Raw genomic sequence first — 10,305 nt, forward strand, 5'->3', positions numbered from 1 at the left:
CTCAAGCACACATTAAAGAATTGTTGTTGTTGTTAAATGCCATCGAGTCAGTTCTGACTCATGGTGACTCTGTGTAGGGTTTCTGAGGAGCAGATGGTGAGCCTGAACCACTGACCTTGTGGTCAAGTGCTTATCCTAGAGTGCCACACCAGGAATCCACATTAAAGAATTAAGTAGTATTAAATAATTAAAATTAATAAAAACGAATGCTCACGTAACTAAACAAATTTTCAAATCAAACGTGTAAAAAGATCTTACATCTTGCCTACGCAGCCATAAACTTGGAACTGGACAATTTAGGAAGGTGAGTACTGGTCAGGGTCACTACCTTCTGCATTCCCACAAGACCTGCCTTTTGCCCACATCTAGAAGTTTCCAATCCCTTGCCTCTCTCATTCACCTTCTCCTAATGAGTCCTTTAAATACTCACATTTAAATCCACCACCTTAAATACTTTGCCATCAATGCCTCCAAATTCCTTGCTTGCCCTCTTATCTCTCTGGATGAATCAGCCACTTGTTTTTTTTTTCTTTCTACTACTCCCAGGACGCTGTGCCCTGCTGGAGAAACACAGACCATGTAGACCGTTGCCAGCCTCTAGTGGGCCTCTCCACTGCTTGTCGGTCCTTCTACATGCGGGAGCTGGTCAGATCCTATTCACATCTTCTGCTTGCTTCGAAAGACCACTTTGTATCCTCTTCAATTTATCGCCTTTCCTTATCTCCCAGTTATCTTACTTAACGACCAGCATTTCCCTGAACATGCTAGCCCTCTTCCCTTACGAATTTATTCGGGGTATACCCTCTATCTGGAATGGCTGTCCTCATCTTCCTTACTAACTCCTAATGGTAATACTGTATGGCTGGGTGGTGTTCTCATCTCCTCAGGGAGACTTCCAATCTGTCCCAGCAGAGCTCATTCACTGTGCTCATGGCACCAGAACACTTAGCTGATAATCACTATGCTTCCTCACTCCCCTGTGGGCAGAACATGGATGCTTCACCCTGTCTTCCAACGCAATACCTATGTGTAGTTCAGAACCAATGAATTCACCATAAACAGCAAGAGTCCCTTTGAGGTGATAGCAAAGACGTTCTATGGAAGTTGTTGTTATATGCCGTGGAGTCAGTTCCAACTCACAGCGACCCTGTATAGGGTTTCCTAGGCTGTAAATCTTTATGGGAGCAGAGCTCTGGTAGCGTAATGGTTACGAAATCGGTCTGCGAACCGCAAGGCCAGCAGTTCGAAACTACCAGCTGTTCTGCCGGAGAAAGAAGAGGCTATTTTAAAAACAGAATGGCAACTTCAAAAGTAAAACCAAAGCATTCTTCAAGACGTTTGTTTGATAAAGTTCAAAGTTCAATGACATATGAACTGTGAAAACTCAAAGTTCCATCTCTCATATCATTTACATTATATAGGTTGGATCACTGGTGTTTTTCCGTAAGAAACAACCTTTTTCTTAGTAGATGCAAAGTTGAGTCTCCCAGGCACAGAGCTGTGCTCTGCAAGTTGGATTCCTCTGTGGGTGGATCAGACTTCATGATTCAGCCCACGCTGTTCTGGAGCTAGCCTATGAGCTGGTCTTGCCCTTCAAGTGTGGTGAGAAGAAAAGTCGGCATAGGTAGAGCCTTGAGGAACTGGAACATTTCTTGGCAGGGAGAGTGGGAGCAACCAGAGAGGTAGGAGGGAAACCAGGGAAGTGGGGTGTGTGATACAAGCTGAAGAGACTTGCTGGTACGTCAGGCAAAATGAAACGACAAAATGTTCCTTAGATTTATGAGGTGGAGGCGACTAATCTCAGGTTCATTTTGGTTGAGTGCAGTGGAAGGAATCAAGATTGGACTGGTTTGAAGATTGAGTGGGAAGCAAGAAGATAAAGACCCTGTGTAGATTCTGTACTGCACATCTTTGGCTATGAGCAAAGAGTATTCGCAGCAAGGCTGTAGTTCCTCAGATTTTGGGGGACTTTCAGCTGCTAACCCAAAGGTCGGAGGTCAAGTCACCCAGAGGTGCGTTGGAAGAAAGACCTGGTGATCTAATAGTGAGAAACCAGTCACTGAAAATCCTATGGAAAACACTTTTACATTGACACACACGGGGCGCCATGAGCCCAAGTCAACTTGATGGCAAATGGTTTGGCTTTGGTTTTTTGGAAGCTTGTGGAATTTGGGGAAGACTTCCGAAGGAGAAAAATACAAAATATGGAAATACAAATTTATTTAGAAGGGGTCATTGGTCCAAATGGAGTCCTGGTGTGCCAGTGGACTGTTTAAGTTGGCAGTTCAAACTCACCAGCCACTCTTTGGAAACCCTAAACAGGTCGCCATGAGTTGGAAATGACTCGACGGCACTTAACAACGGCAACAACATTGGCCCAAATGAAGGGCCTGAAGCTTAAGTTCGTGAGCTGCACAGCAAACCCATTTCTGCATGGCAGCGTGCACGCATGCTGAGAACTATATTCCGTGGCTCTCCTGGAGAAACCAAAAGAACCCGCCTGGTGGCGCTGTGGGCTGTTCATCACAAGGTGGGTGGTTTAAACCTACCAGCTGCTCTAAGGGAGACAGATGAGGCTGTCTGTTCCCTTTAAGAGGGACGGTCTTGGAAACCCTACATAGGGTCGCTATGAGTTGGCATAGACTCGATGGCCGTGGGCTTGTTTTTGTTGGTCTCCTGGAGAAACTAGGGTCCTGTCTTCTGTTGATACACCAGACACATGATCCTACTTCAGAATCTAGCACGGTCCCCGATGTACTTTAGTGAGAGAATTGCACAGCTTTACTGATGCTCTAATCATGTGACATACAGAGATGTGGAATAGGAATCCGGATTCTGTTATCTCAGAGGTTCATCACTTCAGAAAGCTTGCAGACATTCCTACTCATCTGATGAGATGGGATTCTCATCACACCAGTGCTAAAATGTGTAATGGTGTTGTGAAGTGCCATCGAGTCAGTTCTGACCCACTGAGACCCCGTATAGGGTTTCCGAGGAGCAGCTGGTGAGTTTGAACTACCGACCTTGTGGTCCAGCACATTAGCCCGCAGCGTCACACCAGAATTCCAAAAAAGTGATGCAGGTCTCTACTGACTGACGCGGGACGCTGTCCACACCATGTTGCTGAATGGGAAAATAATGGTAAAAGTGCTGGGTGTTGTTTTAAAAAATTCTATTTATGTTAAAAAAAAAAAGTCCCATTTTCCTAAGGAAAAAAGTGTCTTTATATACTTGTATATTTGTAAACATGCCTGGGAGGGTACCTACCAAATGGCTAATTGTGAACCATGAAAGATGGGGTAGGCGATTTTCACTTTTTTCTTTATACATTTTTACTGAAATTAAAAATAAAACTATTCAAAGAGTAATCTGCCTAATTTTTAGAACACATCATCTTAATATTATGAATAATGAAAAAGATGGCACTTTTATTCCAAACAAAATAGGACATCATTTCCATTTTTTATAAAAACAAGGCAGGGCTACAGCATGGAGGACAACACAGTAGACCTGGGAGCGGCCTGGGAAACGTTCATGGTGGGAGAGAAAAGCCACGCCTCTGAGTCCCTCACAGCGACTCTTTAGAATGAACACACCCCAGATCCGTAATCTATGACTCTCCTAGAACTGGAATACAGTTGGCTAGATGGCCCCATGAGGCAGACCCTGTGAGCCCGTACATTGCCAGCTCTCTGCGGGGTGAGAAGAATGGAAGTGGATAGTAAGGCTTCACACCTTCACTGCGGTTTCTCCCACCAGGCATCCAAGTGCACCGTCACACTGACCCAAGTTCCTTTTTATTGTAGGTTCATTCCATGATGGATTAGAAAAAACCAACTTCACCACAGACTGTCACGTCATACTATCCTCATTCTACAGTTGATGACAATGAGACTCAGGGAGGTCACAGCACTGACCCATGGTCACCGTACTAGGCCACTTCCATTGCACAATAACCATTTAAGTTTTGCCCAGTGGAACAGAGACTTGTTACCTAGTTAAGGATTCTTAAAAAGATTCACTGTTTCTTCAAATTCCAGAGAAATAAAATGAACTTAAAACATTCTTTAGTGGCTTCAAACCTAAAAGGAGTCCTGGTAACACAGTGGTTAACTGTTGGCCTGATAACTAAATAGGTCTGGGGTTCGAACCCACCAGCTGCTCTATGGGGAAAAGATTGGGCACCTGCTTCCATAAGATTCAGCTGGGAAACACGGTGGAGCAGTTCAGTCCTGTAGGGTTGCTACGAGGTGGAACTAGTTTGGTTAGCTCCCAAGAATCCAGGAGGCTGGTCTTCACATGCTGCCATCAGACCTCTTCTCACACTTCTTCCTCCCCACTCCAAAACTCCAAGTCGCAAGCCCCTCCTGCAGAAACTAGTCAGGATTCCCTGGTGTGGGGCTGAATCCCTCCACCTCTCGATTCCCACAGCTCTTGATGTTTACTGCGCCATGTTGGAAGCATCTGTCTTTGAGCTGTGTGGCTGAACAAATGGGGTTTATCTCCTTCACCATCACATTACAAGCATAACAGAAACACTACAAGCTCCCAGGTTATCCTGACAGTCCTCTGTCACTCTGTCTCCACAATGCCCGCAGTAGCTGCTGCCAAGCAGATCTGAGCTTCCCAGGGAACAAACTAGGAAATGACCCCAAGTCAACACAGGAAAAAACATGCAATTAATGGTCTTTAAGAAAAGGAGCAACTGGTAAATCCTACCCTGGAACATGCAATCAATGTCCCAATCACCAAAGTTGATGCCAAGGATCGATAGTATATTTGGTGTTTTTGATGAATTCTATAAATGCAGTTATAAAAAGTGTAAGGTATTCTGGTAATTTTTATTACTTATATAAACCTTTTTTGAATTTGTAATTTTTCTGTATAGTCAACTTTAAAGCCAACTCTTTGAGCTCTTACTAATGGATCTCTTCCCTTTTAGGAAATATAATCAAAAGGAATTCCAACTTGATTATAAACTTAATTCCATTATTTCCTTTTATTAGAAATAACAGAAAATTCAGGAGTAAATATTGACTATATTTTATATTAATTTTGAATGTCATATTTTGTAAATCTGGCCAGAAGAACATAGTTCTTAAAATTCTTTGCTGATTTTTTTTTTGGGGGGGGGAATTATTTTGAAACTTTATAGAGATCTGATCTGAAACCTGGAATACTTGTATTTTTGAACTTGCAGGTAACGTCCCCTGTTTCATAAAGAATTTCCTTTCCTTCTCCTTGTCCCCTTGTTTTCTAACCCTCTGTGTTACTGGGGTGATATTTACTCCTTCCTGTTTTGCATTGAAAACACTTGATCCTCAATTCCTCTTCTTCCCATTTTGCTCTTTTAAAGCCCTACAATCTAATCTCGGCAGACTTCCTTGACTATAGTATTATTTTTTTCATATTTAGAGAAGCAGAAAAGCAAAACTTAAAACAAAAAAACAAAGCAACATTGCTAAGGAGCAGCCAGCATTCTGACCTGAGGGAACCATAGTCTTTGAGCCTCAACTGCTCATGACTGGCTCTAATGAATATGCAATGCTCAAAGTTTCTTCTTACTCAGGAATTATGGAACCCTGTGTATGGGGGGAGGGGGGGGGACGGACCATCTTCCAAAATCATTTCAGGAAGAGGACTATATTCTCTTCAGAACAATCAGTCTACATAACATTTTAACCTTAATATCCTAAAACATGAGTTTTTCTAACCCACAAAAAGCTAAGAGTTCCTTTCTTATTGTTGTAAGTGCTGCAGATTCCGACTCATAGAGACCCTGTACAGGGTTACTGAGCAGCAGCTGGTGGGTTTGAATTGCCGAACTTGTGGTTCGAAGTCCAGTGCTTATCCAACAGCACCATACCAGGAGTCCTTCATAGATCTATACAAATTCATTTCCACATTTAAACATTTCCCCCAAATCCCAGGCCTGATTTACTTTACGTCCTCTTGCTTTCTTTCTTTACTTAATTTTTCTTCAGTTGGATTCCATATCCTGAACTGGTTATGTGATTATATGATACATCCTCTATGCCTGTGGTTATAATCAATCTGTTATGTCAATGAAAACGCTTAGTGTAGGGTGTGTCTTAAAGTAATCTCTTTTGAGAAATAAAAAGGATTAAACAAGCAAAGAAAAAGAAAAGTCAGGGAAACAGGGATGACAAGTCATATGAAGATAACCCAGGAGCAGAAGACTGCAAAGTCAATCACTCCCCTCCTTGTGCTACAAAACGTCTACCTTTATATTTTCAACCCTCACAGTCAGTCCTGATAACAATTATTCACTACTGTACCACAAGAGACCTATCCCCATCTCCTTTCATCAGCCCTACCCAAACAGATTGGATACTACTCAGTGGAGAGTCTACCTTCCTCCCAACCCTCTGGATCTTTGCTCCCTCTTGAAAACTTGTAAGCCAGTCACTTCTTGCCTTTGTAGCGCCCCCTCACTGCTTTTGGGTAGCCAGTGTCTAAGTTGCCCATCTTTGTCAACCCTGCACACCGAGGGGGTGGGTATGATCCTCACTGTAAAGATTCGTTTCATCTTTTGAGATACTACATCCTTAAGTATAGGTCAAGTTCATCAAATTGTAGCAGATTACTCTTTTTTATCTCTTCTAGTCAAGTTCTGATCATCCAGTCATTGAAGCCAGGTCAACTGGGTACCATCTGCAAGTGTGGGTGTTCTTGTGCATCTCCCCTCACTTCTTATCAGCTGGGCACTTCACTCTCCACTCTAGTCCTCTGTAGCTATGTCACTGTCTCTGGGCCCAGGAGTCCCCAGGTCTTGTCACATTGCTGGCCAACCCAGGTTCACAGGAGTCTATTGAACATGGTCGGATTTAGCTCACAACTTTATTGCTGTTCTTCCCCTATTGGTGACCTATGTGGTCACCAGCCAGACCACACACCTGCTCGTGTATTCCCCTTGAGTCTTAGTCTTGGAAGGGGGTTTACTCTGAGGGGATCTGACCACTTGCCTTGATGGCTCCTGGGCCAAGAACAACTTGCTCGTTCTTGTAGTAGTCAATAGGACTGCCGTTATTGCTTTGCAGTTTTCCTGCTGGTCTTTCTTTCAAGAAATATCTTCTGTCCTTCTAGCCGCTCCAGGCTGGTCTGCTTGTCCTTTCAAGTGGAAATTTCCCACCTCAGAAGATTCTGGATGGGGTTCAGGATTCCACCTATGGTCTTATGCAATGCAGAGGTTCTGCAGGAAGCCTCCTTCACTTATGAAAATTAAGCTCACTAAGCAAAGAGGTAATTAATAAAAATATACTCAGTAGAAAGTCTTATGTTTCACCATAAAAAAGCAGTTTTATTTTTTAAAAAGTACTGATGACTATGAAAAGAATCCAGGAATATTGAGAAGAACAGAATAACATTGAGTACACTGAAAGAATACATATTTTGATAGAAAAGAGATGGAGAATTAGGGGGGGAGAGCAGTTTTAACGGCATCCATAGACTCATTTGTAACAATAAAATTCATGAGCCCATATGAGTATTACTCCCCAGTAGTCAAGGAGTTCTGGTAGTGTAGTGGTTATGAGTTGGGCTGCTAACCTCAAGGTCAGTAGTTCAAAATTACCAGACATTCCACGGGAGAGAGATGAGGCTTTCTGCTCCCATAAAGATGTACAGCCTCGGAAATCTCATGCAGGGTCGCTGAGTCGGAACCGACTCCACGGCACACTGTCACCACCACCAGAGTAATCAGCTGGATGAAATAAAAGAGTTGAACGATATGTGGAGAGAACGTGTGATTTAGGAAGGAGAAAAGGCAAAGGTAGAAAGAAGCCACAAGTAGTCTACTAACAGAAAAAGAGAAATCCCAGGGGCTTCATAAAGTTCATGGAAAAATTTCCAATTCCATTTTTCCAGTAACTTTTTGAAGTCTGCTTGTATATCCACAGTGGCTCAACTAAGATATAATTAAGAAATGGGAAAATGAAATGGTAAACTAGAGACTGTTGTGTATAAAAGTAATTCTGGATCTCATTGAAAGGGAATGCTTTGGCCTTCACCCCTTGAGTTCCTTTCCTAGGAATTCCTTGGACTCAATGTTTCCTGAGTTTGATCATGATCCCTTATGACCTGGCTGCAAGGATGTCCCCAGGGAATAGAAAGCCACTTCTTGTCTTTTAAAAGAGTCAACACACGAAGTCTGCTAAAGCAGAAATGGAAATAAAACCAAACCCAACCCACAGTCAGACAGTAGATTTCGACTCAGAGAGACCCTATAGGGCTGCTTCGCTGGGTTGCCAAGGCAGTCCTGGTGTAACACTGTATGATAAGCACTGGACTGTTAACCAAAAGACTGGAGGTTCGATCCCACCAACTGCTCCTTGGAAACCCTATATAAGGTTGCTGTGAGTTCGAATTGACTAAATGGTACTTCACAACAATTTTACAGACGCCAACTGCCACTTCTTTCTCCATCAGAGTGGCTGGTGAGTTTAAATCACTGACCTTAACATCAGCTTCTTGTTGTTAAGTGCCATTGAGTCATTTCTGACTTGTAGTCCCCCCCCCACCCCCCACCGGTATAGCGGCTGGTGAGTTTGAACCACAGACCTTGCGGACCAGTACTTTTAGTACTGTGCCACACCGCTGTGTACCAGGGGTTCTCATAGAGATGGTACTTCCTAGATCAATGTTGCTGTTTAAGGTTTAAGTTGAGTAGTGTATTACACAGATCCATAATTTGTATTAGTTTTTACACACTGTTCAGTGTAACTAACAAACTACTACTGATGCTTAACTTAAACTCATGAAGTCTGAAGAAGTTGATTCTGTTCACATACATCTAAGGTTCTATACTTTACATAATTAATTTTGAGCTCTAAATAATGTTCTTGGCTTGAAAACTACCCACTTTTTTTCATTACACTTTATGAAACAAATTTAATAGTGATTATAAACAGTTTAAATTTTACAGAGCTATCATATCTCTGGTAGTGTAGTGGTTATGATTGAGCTGTGAACAGCAAGGTCAGCAGTTCGAAACTACCAGCTGCTCTGCGGGAGAAAGATGAGGTGTTCTGCTCCCGTAAAGATTTACAGCCTCAGAAACCCTGCCCAGGGTCGCTATGAGTCGGAACCGACTCCACGGCACATAACCACCACCACCATCATATAGGCTAAGCAGCCTTGTTAGTGTCGTGTGTTATGTATTGGGCTGCTAACTGCATTCCAGCAGTTTGAAACCAACGGTTGCTCTTTGGGAGAAAGATAAGGCTTTCTGCTCCCGTAAAGATTTATAGCCTTAGAAACCCTATACAGGGTCGCTGTGAGTTGGAACTGACCTGACGGCACATCACCACCACCACCATATAGGCTACCCAATTTAATTAGCCTTTGCTAATGGTATTACCTTTGGTCTTCCCAGTTGGTTTTGACTCTATCTCTACCCTAGAGCAGGATTTTAATATCAACTTGATATTTTACAGAACTTTTAAAGTGAAAAATCATGTAGTGCTCATGATTCTTCTACAAGTGATACTTTTAGGAGAGGGCCAAGCAATCTGATCACATCTTACTTAAATGCATAAACCAGATAATCATATCTTGAAAACCAGGAATTTCTACTCTTGCCATACCCAAGATAATGACATTCTTGGATAAGTCCTTTACTCCTACATTTTCACAATGTTATAACAAACAAACAAAAAATGAGAATCAATTTAGTTCCTCTCTCAAAACTGTTTACAATATAGCGACAGAGATTTTAAGACTATATTTTCTTTCCGTGAAAGGCAGATAGTAAAAAATTGTATGACATATCCTAAATTCAAACTTGTAGAAGTTATTCTTTTAAAGAAGTATAAATAAGAAAATTGCTTTTCACATACTGTTTGAAAAATAAAAATAGACTTAAAGTACTCCCAGCTGTGTTACCCTAAATCTCAAAGCTATGCTCTACTCTACGATGAAACAGCAGAATGAAAATGTACTAGTGTTGTGTACAAATGCTGCTTATTCTCCAAGGGCCACGGGACTCTCCAATTAAAACCAGGTCTGCAAATTCACCTCTACGCTATTTCATGCTGTGGAAAATTACAGTGATTTGTCTGTTAGTAGCTAATCGCCAGAGACTATACTCAATCTATCGCACTTGCTCCTATGTGGAAATCCTTTTTATTTATTTACCAATGTTTTACTGTGAATTATGTGATAGTTTACATGGGAGAACATTAGTTTTACATTCATCCTATCGTATATCATTTCATTGCTATGGTTACAATCCCCTCCATGCATCATCACCCAACCACAGGATATACCCTACAAGTCTGCCCCCTG

General features: G+C 42.2%; 1 protein-coding gene across 1 annotated transcript in view; it reads right to left on the reverse strand.

Moving 5' to 3' along the window:
• IFT88 (intraflagellar transport 88 homolog (Chlamydomonas)) overlaps positions 1–10,305 on the reverse strand; it is a 107,370-nt gene that overhangs the window by 19,324 nt on the left and 77,741 nt on the right. The gene's annotated exons all lie outside the window — the stretch shown is intronic.

This window comes from Chrysochloris asiatica, unplaced genomic scaffold (genome assembly GCF_000296735.1).
Source record: "Chrysochloris asiatica unplaced genomic scaffold, ChrAsi1.0 scaffold00005, whole genome shotgun sequence".
NCBI classification, from domain to species: Eukaryota; Metazoa; Chordata; class Mammalia; order Afrosoricida; family Chrysochloridae; genus Chrysochloris; species Chrysochloris asiatica.